We start from the raw sequence: 18,538 nt of genomic DNA on the forward strand, positions 1-18,538 counted from the left end.
GTCCAAAGGTAAATTTAAGGACAAAATCTAATAAAATCAAATTAGATAGGGAATTTGTTTAATTTAATTTGAAATTAGGATAGAATCAAATTAGAAAATCTAATAAAAAATCTAATATTTTGAATCAAATCTTTATTTGATTTGGATTTTCTCATTTGTTATAGAACCTAGGAACCTCTATAAATAGGACCCTAAACCCCTCCATTATCCTCATCCCCTATTCTTTTTCTAATCTTTCATTTCTCTCTTTTTCCTCTTATTCTTTCAATGTTTCTTTTTCTTTCTTTTTCCTTCCTTTTTTTTTTCAACACTTTTTTTTTCACATGTTTTTTTTCAGAAGATTTTTTTTACTAACTCGCCCCCTTACTATTTTTTTGTAGGAGTTACAGTGCAACCAAAGGAGCACAATAAAATAATTTTTTTTAATCTCACCGACCCGTCTTTGGTGCACATAAGGACGACCTTGGCATGGTATATCTATTGTATCCCTGTTTGTGCTCGTGTTCGTGCTTCTTGATCGTCATGGGGGACCCGCAAAGGCTTATGACCCCCTCATTCGATCACCGACTACCAACACCGTTCGTGCATCTTGATCGTCATGGGAGAGCCTGTCAAGGCTTACAGCTCTTCCATGCGATCACCTAGGGAGGATCTCGAAAAGGTCTATCTTGTAGCACTGTTCGCATATCTCGATCGTCATGGGAGGGGCCCTGCCAAGGCTTATAGCTCTCTCATGTGATCACCCTAGGGAGGATCCCGATAAGGTCTATCTTGTAGCACCATTCGTGCATCCTGATCGCACAAAGACTTATGACCCCTTCATTCGATTGCTGACTACTTGCAGCGTCGTTTGTGCATCTTGATCGTCATGGGAGGGGCCCCGCCAAGGCTTACAGCTCTCCCATGCGATCACCCTAGGGAGGATCCTGAAAAGGTCTACTTTGTAGCACCGTTCGTATATTCTGTTCGTCGTGGAAGGGCCCCGCAAAGGCTTACAACTTTCCCATTCTATCACCCTAGGGAGGATCCCAATAAGATTTTCCTTGTAGCACAGTTCGTGCATCCTGATCGTCATGGGAGGAACCCTGCCAAGGCTTACAACTCTCCCATTTGATCACCCTAGGGAGGGATCAAAAAGGTCTACTCTTGTAGCACGTTCTGCCAATCCTGATCGTTGTGGGAGGGGCTCTGCAAAGGCTTACAACTCTCCCATTCGTCACCCTAGGGAGGATCCCGATAGGTATGTCTTGTGGCGCTGTTTGTGCATCCTGATCGTCATGGGAGGGGCTCGCCAAGGCTTACAACTCTCACATTCGATCACCCTAGGGAGGATCCCGAAAAGGTCTACCTTGTAGCACCGTTCGTACATCCTGATCGTCGTAGGAGGGGCCCTGCAAAGGCTTATAACTCTCACAATTGACACCCTAGGGAGGATCCTGGAAAGATCTGCCTTGTCTCGCCTGTTCTTGCATCCTGAGCGTCATAGGAGGGGCCCGTAAAGGCTTATAACTTTCCCATTCGATCACTCTAGGGAAGATCCCAGATAGATCTGCCTTATTATGTTACTTCTTGATCAAAATTTGAAGATAAGGGAAATATGCCATCGAGTATTGAAGATGAGGCGGATATGCCATCAAACTTTGAAGATGAGAAGAATATGCCATCAAGCTTTTGAGTGGAGTTAAGTTAGCTAGAGTCGATCTCGCATATAAGACAGAGTCGAATGGACCAGAGTTGTCCTCGCATATGAGGTAGAGTTAGGCAAACCAAACTTGATCTCGCATAGGAGGTGGAACTACACCCACATTTTTGGAGAGGAAGCGAAGCTACACCAACATTTTGGAGAAGGGATGAAGTTGTACCAATATTTTGGAGAGGAAACGAACCCGCGCCATGACTTTGGAGATGGAGTGAAGCCGCATCATCAGTTTGGAGATGAAGTGAAATCGCACCAACATTTTGGAGAGAAAACAAAACCACACCACGACTTTGGAGATGAAACGAAGTCGTGCCATTAGATTGGAGATGAAGCGAAGCTGCGTCATGATTTTGTAGACCGAGCCATGGAAGATGGAGCCGAGCCATGCACATCGACCTTGAACTTGAAGATGAAGCGGAGCCATGCACACTGACCTTGAGCTTAAAGATGGAGCGGAGCCATGCACACCGACCTTGAACTTGACGACGGAGCGGAGCATGTATATCGACCTTGAACTTGAAGATGGAAGTGGGGCCATGCATGCCAATCTTGAACTTGAAGATGGAACAACATCGATGGAGCCTTTGAACTTGAAGATGGAGAAGCATCAACGAGACCTTCGCATTTGACAAAGTATTAGCAAATTCTCCGTATTTGAGTTTGACGAAGCATCGACGAATCCTCTGCACTTGAGCTTGAAGAATCGGTGAATCCTCTGCATTTGAGCTTGAAGCATCAGCGAATCCTTCGTACTTGAGTTTGACAAAGCATCGATGAATCTTCACATTGAGCTCGACTTCGCGACTTTGAGCATGAGGATGGCATTGCAAAGCCTCCAGACTTGAGCATAAAGATGAAGCATCGATGAAGCCTCTAAACTTGAAGATGAAGAAGCATCGATGAAGCCTCTGAACTTGAAGATTGAAGAGCATCGATGAAGCCTCTGAACTTGAAGATGGAAGAGCATCTAAGTTTGATTTTAAAGAGGAAGCGAAACGCATTCTAAGTGGGTGCCTTTTATTTACTGTGCTGGCTCCTTACGAGGGACGAACATCTTCAATCCATTGTGTTGCCCCTAATAGAGATCAACATCTTCAATCTAGAGTGTCATTCTTTAACGGGAATGATCAACATCAATATTGTAGTATCATACTTAGGTGGTTGTGGTACCTTTTCTGATGGACTAAACTTAAATTTCTTTAAGTTTCCTTCGTACCTTTAAAGAAAGGGATCAAATCATGACATAGTTCAAGTTTTTCTTAATTGGACTGAACTTGGAGTTTCTTTCAAGCTGTCTATACACCCTTCCTAATGATAGGGAACAAGTCATAATGTAGTTCAAAAAGAATGTTTTTTTTATGCATGACTAAACTTAAATTTTTTAAGTTGACTACGCATCCTTTATAATGACAGGGATCAAATTGTAACGTAGTTCGTAAAGATTGTTTTCTTTTTGCGCGACTGAACTTAAATTTCTTTAAGTTGCCCACGTATCCTTTATAATGACAGGGATCAAGTTGTAACGTAGTTCGTACAAATATATATTTTTTTGGGGCACTGTTCACATTTTAAGCTCATGTGGGCCAGGAGCATCATGCAGTTTAGGCTCTTGCGATGATGAGCTTCTTCATTTAAACTTCAGAAGCTCTTATTTCATCATGGTTTTGATCATCCTCTTCATTTGTAGGATTCGTCAATATGATGAGTTTTGGCTTCAATATCAAGGAACCTTCTGTACATATGTCAGCAGAAAATTTCCTCTTTATGCGTGAAGGGACACGACTGTGAATCTTTTTGCCATTGTTTTCTTCATGGAATGATGCCGCCTTCAAGATTTTCATCATTCCTTTATGTTGATCGCTTGTTGTCTTGAGACGATCAAAAGCAAATGCTGAAGGTCGATCTTTCTTTGGATGCAGCTTTCTTTGGTGCCATTAGTTTACTTGAATGTTGAGAAAGAGATGAGAGGTAGAGATATCCCACCAGACGTGCCAATTTGTTCGTACGAGATTTCAAGTGAAATTTATTTCGTGAAATTGAAACTTTGTATTTGTATTAATTTTGTGAAAAGTGAGTACAATCTTTAATACATAGTATTTTGATGTTTTCAAAATAAATTATAATCTTTAAGTTGGTTGATCTTCTTGAACGATAAGCCTTTGGGCTTGTTGATCTTCTTGGGTGATCGACCTTTGGGCTTGTTGATCTTCTTAGGTGATCGGCCTTCGGGCTTGTTGATCTTCTTGGATGATCGACCTTTGGGCTAGTTGATCTTCTTGGATGTTCAGTGTTCGCACGAGGCTTCCGGAGAAACTTGTTTCGTGGAGTTGAACTTGAGTTGGTGTTGATGTTGAGGTTGGTTTGATGTGATGTGGTTCGATCTCTAGTACTTGATCCTCTGATTCTTTCTCGGTTGGGTGGATGTGCTTGACTTGAAGAAGAAAAGCACCGGACGTTCTTGAAGTAGAAGTCTTGGAAGAGTGTTTGTGTCTTCAAGGGTCTTCTGTCTTCTAGGGGGTGCAACTTCAGGAGTCTTCTGCTTGTTGATGAATTCTCTCTAGGCCCTCTGAATGTAGAATTGCTTGTATCTTCAAAGGACTTTAGTCTTCAGAAGGCTTGTATCTTCAAGGGACTTCAGTCTTCAAAATGCTTGCATCTTCAAAGGACTTCAGTCTTCAGAATGCTTGTATCTTTAAGGGCCTCAGTCTTCAGGTGTGGTCAGCTTCAGGAGTCAAAGAGTCTTTTGATTATAGAGAATTTCATATAAGCTCTTTGGAGTATAGAATTGCTGACCTCTCCAAATGAGGAGAGCTTCCCTATTTATAGAGTTCACAGGTAGGCTTGGGTTTAATTGATCCATGGGTCTGGCCTTTGGGCTCAATTAGTTAGACTTGGGCTTGGTTGGTCCATGGGTCTGATCTTTGAGCCCAATTAATCAGATTTAGGCCTGATTTGACATTTGGGTGTCAAATTCAACCTATTTTTGGGTTTAGTTGAAATTTGACTCAAATAATAATATCAAATTGGGCCAAATTAATCTTATCTGATTCAACGGTCATGATAAAACCACGTGGCATCATCAAAATTTATCTTCAACTTCAATTTAGGACAAATGTCAACTCCTAATTGAGCTCAAATTTAATGATTTGGAATTTTGTCATTAATTTAGTAAATGACGTGGCAACTTGTGATTGGTCCAAAATTTCTCATTCAACACCCATTGTTGCTCTCTCCAAACTTCAATTTTCTTCTTTCATCTTCTTCTTGAGAGAGATATTTTATATTATAGGGATTGATTAGTTGTGTGCTACAACTTGTAAATCCACTCTATTGAGAGAGTTGTAAGTGTGTTCTTTAATTTTTTTCAAACTTTTGTAAGGGTTGCTCTTAATCCCGAAAAAAGAATTGTTGTAACAATTTGATTCTCAGTTGTGAAAAGGATCGGGTTGTTCTTGCGTCCGAAAAAAGAGCATTGTAGCGGTTCCACTCTAAGTCGTGGTAACAATAAAAAACTTTTAGTGAAGTACCTAAGAAGAGCTTGGGAAATGGATGTAAACTGGTTGTCACTATAAAATTTTTGGTGTTAGTTTCTCTATCCCCCTTCTACTTTAATTTTGCAATTAACTTATTGTTATATTTTATTGCATGAAATTAATTGTAGTACTTTTTCCTTAAATTAATTGCTTAATGTTTATTTAGGTTGGTTGAATTGATCTTTATATATCTCATATCAGTCTTTTTATTAAAATTAAATTGGGTGCTTAAAAGTGCTAGTTTTAATTACTTAATTACTTGGTTTTTTGGGTTGAATTTATGTGCTTGAATTTATTTTTTAAATTATTTATTAGCAAAAAGTTTGTTAATTTGTTTATTTAGACCCACATTAACAAAAAGTTTTAATTAGTTTGATTAAACCCTATCCACCTCCTTTAGGATTGCCATACTGATCCTACAAAGCTAAACCTAACTTGTTTGCTTCTTTATGATTAACATACAATTATATGTCATGTATCATGTGCTATTGAAAAGTTTTCGATCATACAATCGATGAATAGTTTGTCAGACAATCCAAGATAATATGATAAGTAAGCAATTATATTAAGCTAAAATCTAAAGAACAAGAATTACAATCTATTTTCGATAAATAATAAATCTCACAAATGCACTAAAACGGAAGACATCCTACAACTTAACCCAAGCTAGAACAACTTACTTTAGCTGATGATCATTCTTCAAATCAATGAAGGATGATTAGTATAAGTCCCAATTGAGATAAAACAGTGAGATGTAGAAGAGGGATGAAAATCGTAGAGGGAAAATTAGGAAATTAGGAGATGAGCAGTGTTGGCGGTTGAAGAATATATATAGAAATCGTTATAGTACTGCGACGCTAGGGTTCAATGTTGCAACACTCTCACTAAAATAGAACTCAGACTACTGCATTGTGTTGCAACGTCGTTGAGCACGAACATATGTCCCCGTCAAAGTACATAGTGCTACCTTGAATCACTGTTTCTGCCCTAAGTGTCGTAGCGGTGCAATGCTCCATCCTCGCATGCTGACCTTAGGTGCCGCGCATATTGCTACGATGCTACATGACACCCTGCCTTTTGTTGGATCGATATGGCAACCCTAGAGGGGGTGAATAGGGTTTAATTAAACGTTTTTTCTAAATTAACCCAATTAAACTAATTAATATACTTTTTATAAATAATAAGAAAAATTCAATTTATGCAACAAATAAGATGACAAAAATGTGATAATTTAATTCTATCAAATTTTAGCAAATAAATAAGAACAAACTAAAATATACAATAAATTGCTTCAATTAATTGCAAAAATAAAAAGAAAAGAGTTAGAGAAGAAGACACCATAATTTTTATAATGGTTCGGTCTAACTCGACCTGCCTCACTCCCCAAGCGCCTCTTGGAAATTTGAATAAAATCTTTCTGACTCTTTCCACGGATTAGAGCCCAACCGTTACACCATTGCTCCTTTTACAGGTTCAAGAGAAAACCCGATCCTTTCCACGGTTTAGGATCAAACTGTTACAAATGTTGGAATTTTTGAAGAACACAATACAACTCTCACTAGAGTGGATTTACAAGTTTAAGCACTCAACAAGTTTATCTTCACAATACAATAACACTCTCTCAAGAATAAGATGAAAAGAAAAAAAATTGGGAACTTAGAGTAACAAAGGAACTTTTGAGTTTTAGAAGATTATGAAATGTAAAATTTGTTTGTTTAAAATTTGGAGAGGAAGATGGTTTATATAAAGATGGAAAAACTTTTAGAAATCAAAATTAATTTGGACCATTGGATTTTGGAAAAGAAAAATCAATGGAGATTTTAAACTAAACTAGTCGTTAGATACAAAAAATATAATATTAAATTCATTTTCTTTTGAAATTCATTTTCTTTTTAAAATTAATCCGAAAAATAAAAAAACATACCATGAGTAAAAAACTAGCCATTAGATACAAATATAAAATAATAATAAATTCATTTTCTTTTTAAATTCATTCTCTTTAAAGTCAATCAAAAAAAAAAACATACCATGTGTAAAAAACTAGCCGTTAGACACAAACATAAAATAATATTAAATTCATTTTCCTTTTAATTCATTTTCTTTTTAAATTCATTTTCTTTAAAGTCAATCAAAAAAAAAAAAAAAACATACCATGTGTAAAAAAACTAGCCGTTAGACACAAACATAAAATAATATTAAATTCATTCTCTTTAAAGTCAACCCAAAAATAAAAAATATACCATGTGTAAAAAACTAGCCATTAGACACAGACATAAAATAATATTAAATTTATTTTTCTTTTAAATTTCTTTTTAATTTCAATTTCTTTTATTTAAAATCAATTAAAAAATCAAAAGTCCATCATATGTTAATCTCTTAATGATCCACCATTCAACCAATATGCTGCCACATGTCTACATGCAAATGGTCTGGTTATGCCACGTCATCCACCACGGTATTTTCTCTATAGATTTGTTTCGGTCATATCGTCTTCGTTTTAGCTCCGATTTGAGTGATNCGTTGTTCCGAGCTCTACGTTATGGACATATTAAAACACTAAGATTTTCAGTAATTAAAAATTGAGTTTGTTATCATCAAAATATTGATTAATTAATTAATTAAAATTAATTAATTTGAGATTAAGGGCCAAAAAGCCAACACCTTTAGGGACATTTAGGTAATTTTGTCCGATTGATGCATTGAGCCCGTTTTGGTCCATTTTAGTTCATTTTGACCTTGATTCTACCTATTTGATGTCTGATACCTGTAAAATTACTAAATAAACATGTAAAACTAAGTAACAGTCTCGGATCAAGTAGAGTTTGATAATATATTTTTGGTCCTATCAAATATGGGTGAAAATATCTTAGGGTGTTGTTGGTTTCATTAATTAGATTCAAGTTTGATTAACTTTTTAGAACCCAATTTTATCCATGCATATAACTATTGGTCAAGAAGATAAAATTTACTAATTAACTCTTCCAATTTCATTTAAATTTCATGCCTAATTATAAAACTAACATGTTGATTTCTTACGAAAGTAAGATATTTAATGCTTTTAAATCATAAATCTTTATTAGTCCTATAGCATGTTTTGAGACAAATAAACATTTAAATCCCATTAGAAATTTATAAGAAATAAATGTAAGGTGTTGATCAAAAGCATGCCATAAGAGTATACAAAATATGTTGTAGAAATAAAACTTCCAAAAAATGATGCTACATGATTGTGTAAATTCAGAGTAATAGTATAGTGGAATATTCTCTTTCTTTAAATTGACATATGACCACACCTTATCTTGACATGTTGCTAAACACATGAAATCACCATATGAAAAGATTTGAAGGAAAAATCGATGTTGTAGCATTGACAAAAACGAAGATACAACATTATGGGAAATCCTCGTGCTCTAAATTGACAAATTAGTCATCATTATCTTGAGACGTCAACTGATCATCTGAGAACATCAAATCATCTAAAGTTTTCAAATCATGTATATGTTGTAACATCTTCATATATTGAACCAACCTTATCCTGAAGCACTATCAAATCAATATGATGATGCAGAGATAAGAGGAGTGTTGGATTTTATGCCCTAAACTTGTGGTTTGTAAATAAATAAACAATTTACTAATTATTAGTAAAATAATTTGCTATTTAATTTTGTATCTTAAATTTCCATAACTCTTTGAAATAAAGCAAAATCTAAGGTTATTTACATGAGACTCGAACAATATGTAGTTGACATACAATAGATTATTTTCAAGTAATAACCTAAAGGGTCTGTAGTATATAGATAAGATTGGATACCTTATCCTGATAATACTATGGATACAACCCACTTTATAATTATTACAAATGATGTAACTCAAAATTGTTCATGTGGAGACATGTGAATAGGGGTATCCCATACAACCTATACAAATAGTTTGTATTGAAAAAACTCTAATGAGAGAACCTTGAGCAGAAGCGGATCAATCAAATTCTATAATTTATTGAATACAAAGTTTTTACAGTAAACAAGCAATAAAATATCCATTTAAGTCTAAATTACAACATGCTTTAAAAGAAAAGGGTTTCAAGAAACCTCACATTTAAAGACATTTTTCTTCACGTTTCCCTCCGAATGGATCACGAACTTCTTAAAGACCTTCTTCAAGATAAACCTTGAATCAAAATCAGACATTACCACAATGGATCCTTGGTATTTTTAGGGTAAGAACCTAGGAGTGATGGACTCTAACTATTTTTGTTAAGATGAAAAAGTTTAATGTGGAGAAAGAAGATTGAAAACTTTCACACAAAACTCAAAAAGACACATAACATTTCTGTAAAAAAACTCAATCGTTCAAGCAACTTGCAATCGTAGTAGAAGAAGAAAAACATTTTTTCCTTTTATTCTCCTTGCCATAAAAATAAGCACCACCCACAGAGAAATAAGCACCACCCATTAAAATAATAATAATATAGATATAAATATGATAACTGACTTGTCATATTATATATNATATATAATTATATGTTATATCAAATATAACATATAACCTATAGTTTTAATATTGTATCACATACAATATAAACTATAGTTCATTTTCTCTATTATATGGCGTTTAATATAAATCTAATTTATATTAAATTTAACAACTATGAATCTCATTCATAGAAAATATATTTGAATTTCATTCAAATATTTATTTTTTTCCATTAAACTATGATGTATCAAATATATTATGACAATTATATCACATATAATGAAAATAACTTATATCATATATAATTAAGATCCTCTATTAATTTGAACAATTCAAATTAATCCAAAAACTGATTCTCAACTAAATCCTATTGAGCTACCAATGGACCTCATAGACCTGTAGTTTGAAGCTCCAACGGTATATGAATAATTAATTAAACTCTTTAATTACATTATTTGTCACTGTCGAGCACTCCACTAAAGATCGACAGCTGCACTCTTCGAACTACAGATATATTTCTGTGTCCATTGGATATAGCCAATCAACAATACAATGACCTTTCACAAATTGCTCATAAGTACAGCTAGGCCAAATTACCATTTTATCAATGTAGTTACATCTAACTCCTTAAATACCATTGATCCCTTTAATGAACAATAGATCATGGTCCTATTATGACTAAACCCCTCTCGAGCCAGGAGAGGGTGTGACGCCACATTGTTCAAGATCCGAAATCAGCTCTTAAGGGAGTAATTTATCTACTTACCCCTACCTCGGGGGAGGAGTGAATTCCATCTTGTGTAGAAGTGTTCCTAGATCCTCAATAAGATGAATCCCAAAAATGGTAGGCTTGTTGAGTCGGCGATCTAGCCACTCTCACCCATACAAATCAAAGGACCGTCCTCATAGGGAGGAGTTCACAACTCATTTAGGATTCAGGTCATGTTGCCTATGATTATCTTGGTGAAATGTAAGTCTCTATTATAAATGACATTATATAATGAGACTATACATTTAGTGGTCCAGTCTTATACAAACTCTTTTGTATAGAATATCCTCGCTCGCATGTTTATACATGAATGATCAGGATCAGATCATTTGTAGCACTTTACAACAATTGTAACATCTACAAAGCGGGTCATATTCGTAGTGTCACCAGGATAAGGTACCCAACATAATCCATCTATACAGACCATTTAGGTTATCACTTAAACATGATCCACCTATATGTCTCCATATACATGTTTAAGTTACAAAGATAACCTTGGACGTTAGTTTATTGGTTTGTGGTTAATGCAACTAAAATATCATATATTTTATAGACAATGAATAAAATATCAAATATTTTATTGAATACATAATGAGTTTGTTCAACAAAGTTTACAAACTACTGGACCCTACAAGATTTAGGGCATCAACCCCAACATGTATAAGACTGAACCGCGAAATAATTAATATTTCTTTGTAGCTATGTTAATTGAAGAGATTAATATTTCATAAGATGATTATATATAACTCGATCTTAATCTTGAGTGAGTTATGAACTCTTGTCTACGAGAACTCGTCCTTTGATTTGCATGGTTGAGAATTGCTTGAGCGTCAGCTCAATATACCTACCATTTTGGGGACTTGACCGAATAGAGAGTTGGGAATGGAATTTCACAAGATGAAATTCACTCCTTACCATATAGAGTAAGTAGATGAGTAATCCTCTTAAGTGCTGACTCTAAGACTTGAATAATGGGTTCCGTCTGAGAGGGATTTGATTTATGGTTGAGCCATTAGTGGTACTTAAGGATATAAAGGTGAATACAAGGGTAAAGTGGACATTTGACCCAACTATAATTATGAACAACTCGTGAATGATTGACTTATGTATAATGAATATATTCATGGATGCAACATATCTTATAGTGCATAAGAGTGGAACTATAGGTCTATAGTCATTTACCTCATAGTTAGTGAATGCTGATTAATTAATTAAATAGTTCAATTAATTAATTTTGAATCATTGGAGATTATAATCTGTAGGTCCATTAGGTCCACTCGGTAGCTCACAATAGATAAACAATGACCAATGTTTTAAAAGAATAATTTGAAATATTCAAATTAATTTAGGGAAACATATGCTAGTTGTATATTATAGGATTAGTATGATGCATATAGATACGTTATGTCTGTCTCTTATACACATCTAGATGTGTATAAGAGACAGCACACACACAGACGCGCACGCACACGCACCCACCCACACACACGCACATGCACACGCACACGCACATGCACACGCACACATCCACACCCACAGCACACACACCCACACCCATACCCCACACGCGCGCGCACACACGCACAGTAAAAAATTGTGTCTTCATATTATTGTTTTTTTAATTTCACTAAAAGAATTATATCTAATACAAAGTAAAAAATTGTGCTAGTAATTAAATTTTAAAATATATACACTAATGTTTTAGTATTGTATTATCGAGGTATACTTGAAATCATATAAATATTACATAGTTTTGTTATGATTACTATATTATTTTAAAAGTTAGTAATCTAATAAATTTTATTTTAGTGTCTTCATATTATCGCTTTTTTAATTTCACTAAAAGAATTATATCTAATACAAAGTAAAAAATTGTGCTAGTAATTAAATTTTAAAATAAATACGCTAATGTTTTAGTATTGTATTATAGAGCTATACTTGAAATCATATAGTTTTAGGTTTCGATTAGGGCTTTTAAAATAATTGCCGACAATTGTGATTTTAGAAAGGGAAAAAAAGTAAAATAGTGTTTGGTAAGTTTAAGCTTAAACTTTAAAAAGTAGGTTAAAAATTGTTCGGTAAATACATACAAAAAACATCTTATTTTATATATAATAACTAAAGTAGACTTATAATCAATTTTTGATTTTTTTTTTGTAATTTAAAATTCTAAATAAATATTTAGTATGATAAATTTTGTTTGTTATAGATTAATTTTTAAATAATAAGAAAAATAGCTTTATTTAAAAAAAAATGAATATGGTATACTTAGAAAAAATGATGCATTTTAACTCATGTAAAATAGAACTTAGATTTGATTAGGTGAGAGAAAGATAAATATATAAAATAATTTTTTTAAAAGTATAGGTAAGAAATTATGGTTGAAATTATATAGCAAACTAATAAATTATGTGAATACTACATTTTTTTCTATAATCCAAAAAAATTAAATACCGACTTTCTAAAATTTTCAAAACCAAATTATGGCTTTAACCTATTGTGTATTGGTCTTTTATATATATATATATATATATATATATATATATCTTATGGATGGGATGAATCTTCTAAGTAAGTGGATATTTATGTATAATTGTTATTTTTTTTCGTTTCAAAGATTTTGTTAGTTCTGTAGGTTAAAAATCATGCAATCTCAAAAGTTTAATATTTTTAATATTTATGTTAATATCTATTATCTATAAAAAAAAAAAAAAAAACCATATTGTTATTATTAAATGAATCTCTTATTAAGGAAAAAGGATTCTATTTAATTTTTTTATGAAACATTCCATCAAAATACTATTTCATTAATTAATACCCCTATCTTAAATAATAATACAACATGAAGAGAATTATAAAGTTAGTTGATTTTATTAATTAAAGAAAAGTTAAAAATAGTTTTAACGTGTTTGTAATTTTAACAATAAATTTATTCTATTGAGAATAAATATAAGAAAATTTATATTAGAGAATAAGAATAAAAGAATAATCAATAATTATATAATCAATATAATATAATTAATCACATTGTGATTTTAGAAATTTAAATTAGGAAGATTATATATTTTAACTCTCTCTATCTTCCTTAATTTTCTCAAATATTCTCTCATATCTCCCCCAATCTTCTTCACTTCACACATTTTTCTCACTCACCTCAATCAACTTTATCTGCTTTCAATCGATTATGCCTTCACTCATTTAGGAAAAAGCCTCGCACATGAAAGATGGAAGGATAATGATTGTTACTTAAATGAACAATAAGATTTTAGAAAATGGAGAAGATGAATGGTTGTGCTATTAAAATTAAGAAAATTTTAAACGAATAAAAACTCATTCATCAGTATCTCTTTCTTCCCACTTTTTCTCAAATTCTCCCTCTATGTCTCCTTCTTTCATGTTGCGTCTCCATCCTCTCTTCAATGGTTGAACTCAATATTGTAAACATGAAGGATTCCTTCAAAATAAGTATTGTATTGAAAATGTTTTTTTTTTCTAAAGATGTTACCGTCGGTAATTAAAATTATTCCTCTTCCCTGTTGTCTCTCCATTCTCTCATCAATGGTTGAATTTAATACATGAAGAATTTATTGATTTGGCAAAAAAAATGTATATAACAAAAATAAACACTTATAGGATTTTATTGAGAATGCTTTTTTTTTTTTTTTTCCCGGAAGATCTTGTCATGAAAGCACCAATGATGATGACTACCTTTATATTTGGAAAGAGATGGTTGCTCCTAAAATCTTTAATCCCCTCCACATTGATTAAATACATGTTTATTGAAAGGATATTGCGGGAAACATGTCCTTAAGCCGGTTTTGATAAGTAATGAAAGGATGTTTGTTGAAGGAGGTCGGTTGAAAACGTGTTACTCGAGGTTTTGATATTTGAGTTTTAAATAACTAACCATTTAAGTCAAAGACATGTTAGGAGTATAATTAAAAATTAGGAGCAAAATGGAAAGATAAGATTCTCCCCATTTTGCCTCTTTTAATATAGTATAGAGGTAGATTTCTCTTACATTTTATAGTTTTTACTATTCAATTAAAAAAACTATAGGTTTTTTTCTTATATATATTATATTGAAGGAGTTTTTTTAAAGGTTATTTTTGGTCCATCATCACCTTTTTTAATTACTTATTTTTTAAAAAAATCAAACTAACTTTGTCATCTAATAAAATTTTCAAACTGATCAATAAAGATGTAATTGACTTTTCTTTTTGAGAAATATGTAATTAGTTTAGTTACTTGATTTCACAATATAATGAAATATAATTTATTTTACAAATCTTATTGCAATATTCCAACTTTAAATTTTTATGCCAACTTTTTAATTTTTAGTAATTTATTTAATAGATTAACATGCTATTGATAATTGATTAAAAAAAAATTGTGAGGCATAGGGACGTTATATAGATTTTTTTTCTCAACAAAAGAAACACAAGCTTGTAATCGATCGATAAACTTTTGTTTTTTCCAACAAATATTTTAATACACGAGCAATAAAAAGAGAAAATGTTCATTGAAAAAGAAAAAAAAAAAAAAAAACAACCTTAGCTATACGTATTCTTTATAAATTTACTCGCTTGCTAGACAAACACTAATATTTAATTTTATCAAAGTGGAGTTGTAAAGTAAAGGTCACAAAAGCCTAAACTTCATTTACTAAAAAAAAGTTTAGAATCCAAGATCTTGATTCGACACATACATCTCTTGCAACTTCAATATAACACCGACGCCTTAAGATGGTTCAAAAATCGAGAGAACAAAAATAAGGAAAGAATGAAACTCCATGTGGTGGTGAAAAATATTGAAGAAAATTCTATTTTTATAATAGTTGGAGATAAGAGTTATAAAAACTCTTTGAATTCGAGAACTTTTAATATTCAAATATTAATTATAGTAAAAGTAAAGATTAAACTATTTTAAGTGCATAAATAAATAAAATGAAGAAGGGACAAAAGTATAAAAAAAAAGTTTTTTTTCTACATTCCTTTTAATATATTATAGATTATAGATAATCCAAGAAAATTAATGTATTTGAACGTGATTCAAATATTAAATTAATATGAATAAGATTCATATTAGAACTACATGTTATATATTAATATGAATGAGATTCATATTAAATATGTATTTGAATGTGATTAAAATCTTTATTAAATTAAATATGAGATATTTAATTAAATTAATTATTAAATAGCTATTTAATTAATTAATTGATAACTCCTCTTTAATCAAAGGGGAGTGGGAAGGTGGGCGGTTGCCCTCTCCCCTCTCTCTTTTAAAAGTTTTCAGTAGAGTTCTCTATGTTTTGAGGTTTCTCTCTTCTCAATTCCTTTTTCTCTTTTAAATCGATTCCAACAAATTGAGTTCTTGTCAAGAAACATAGTGGGAAGACATTTTGGAGGCATTCTCAACGAAAGAGAAGATCAAAGAATTGGAGAAGAAGCTTGAGTAAATAGAAGATGAAACTACAATGGTATTTTTCTCTTCTAATTTTAATTCATGCTTAGCCATCAAATTTATGGCATATGATGTGTGTAATTTTTTTTTCTGCATTTTTCATTTTCCCAAAACCAAAATAAAAGTGAAAAAATGCTTCTGGTGAGGATTCGATTCCTTCCATTAGTATAAGAGGTAATGTTGTGATTTTGATTTAGATTAAAAATTAGAAAAAGAATGGTAGGAAGCAATTTCTCTATACATAAGTGATCTATGATTTAAAATTGAGGTTTTGCATAATAGATGTTTATGGATTTTGACATTTAGATTTATAATATACTTTGATTCGATCAATGTAAGGACCCATTATTTTGGGTAAATTGTACTGCAATCGAGTCCTATAAATCCATGTCAATCGTGACAAGATGTTGCTATGAAGAGGACACGAAACAAAGGAAGAAACACGAAATTCGAAAAGCTAATTGCTAGCGCCGCGACGCTCCAAAAGAAATTGTCTAGCACAATGGCACTGTGTCGTAGTGTTGTCGGTGCTTCGTTTTGGGATGACCAGACTTGCTGCTCTTTGTCATTGCATCGCGATATTCTGATCGTGATGAATGCATGATTTGCAAGGAGTGGATGGTCGCATCAGGGCAACTTTTTTTTGGATTTTCCTACAATAATACAACATTGCTCAAATCATCTCAAGATAGCCCATTTCACAATTAAATCACCCAAAATAATTCATAAACGTGTAATAACTTATTTTGACTAGCTTAGGACTTCTCAAGGTTTTGATGACACTCTTTATACTCAATTTTCTCATGAATCACATGAATTAATCATAATTTAAAGGTAAAAAATATGCCAAATATGACATTTATCAATGGTTACATATACGTTTACTATCATTTCAAAACCTTACATTTGTAAAATTAGTTGCTCAAATAATTAATTTAATAGCACAATTTCATGATTTTGAAATTAAAAATATTGTTTTGATAATACTAGTAAGTTTACATCCTAAACATTTGATAATTATAATTATACACTGATAGGAATAAAAGTTGAATGTCTTGTAGCTTATGTTCAAATGACATAGCTTCTAAGTCTGTATCGAACCATGTTATTTTGTATGCAATGTCATTTATACGCTTTAAGCCAACGACTTATCATAATTAGCATATGACTAGAAGCCATGTCTAATTCATATGCAAGATGTGCAATAATTTCAATTGAGATGGGTTCTCATAAGAGGTTATCAATCTACGTTGAAATTGATTTCTCATCAGTTATATTTTGAACCCTTGACGGGTGACGTATCTATGTAGAGTTTGCTAATTGTCATTAATGAGACAAAATTTTTAACATTAGGGGGTGGAATTAAGAAGAAGATGGAAAATAAATTGAATGAGATGCATAAGTATTATCTCAGTTTGATTACCATACAGATCATTATGAACTATAAGTTCAAAAGATAATTCATTTGTAAAATATTGTAACAACCTAGATTTGTACGCATACACTATAGGAAATTAAATATTGAAATTTATTGGATGATAAATATAAATATTCCTAACCTTAATTTAGGAAGCAGAAAAAACAATTAAAAAATAAATAATAATAATAATAATAATAATAATAATAATAATAATAATAAATAAATAAATAAATAAAAATAAAAATAAAAGAAAATGGGAAAGAACGAAGGTGGAGAGAGCGAGACTCTAATGGAAATATAAATAAATAAATAAATAAGTAAATAAAATAAAATTGGAGAGAGAAAGAGAAAGATGGAGAGAGCGAGATTGAAGAGAAAATTGGAGAAAGCGAGAGTGGAGAGAACGAGATTCCTGGAGAAGAACGAGATTGAAAGAGAAAATTGGAGAAAGCGAGAGTTAGAAGGAAGCGAGATTGAAGGAAAATTGGAGAGAGCGAGAATTGCAGCGAGAAAACTGGAGAGAGCGAGATACTGAGAAGAAAGTTACGCGATCGAAGAGAGAATTGGAGAGCGAAAAACCCCAGCGAGCGAGGCTAGCGAGATTGAGGCTGATGAGAGTAGAGAGAGCGAGATTCCTGGAGAGAGCGAGATTGAAGGAAAAATTGGAGAGAGCGAGAATTGTAGCTAGAAAGATGGAGAGAGCGGGATTCCCAGTGAGAAAGCTGGAGAGAGCGAGATTTCTAGCAAGAAAGCTGGAGAGAGTGAGATTCCTAGCGAGAAAGCTGGAGAGAGCGAGATTTTGAGAGCAGGGAGAGCGAGATTTGGACGGAGCGAGAGTGGACAGAGCGAATTTCTAACGAGAAAACTGGAGAGAGCGAGATTCTGAGAGCAGAGTGAGCGAGATTTGGACAGAAGCGCGAATTATGCGTTGAATTTGGCCACGATAATATAGATTATACATAGAAAAACCCTAAAATTGAATACAAACAAAGAATGATGACGTAAGGACAAACGTTAGCCAAGATTATGTATCTTATTGAGAGGAATCCTTAAACCCTAAGTAATTTTAAAGAAGCCACATGTACGATGATTTGTCACATTGAGAAGAGCTGAAAACTACTATAAATAGGACCCTTTGCCTAAAGATTTAACCCATTCTCAAACAAATCTCAGTAACA

This window comes from Benincasa hispida, chromosome 8 (genome assembly GCF_009727055.1).
Source record: "Benincasa hispida cultivar B227 chromosome 8, ASM972705v1, whole genome shotgun sequence".
NCBI lineage: Eukaryota > Viridiplantae > Streptophyta > Magnoliopsida > Cucurbitales > Cucurbitaceae > Benincasa > Benincasa hispida.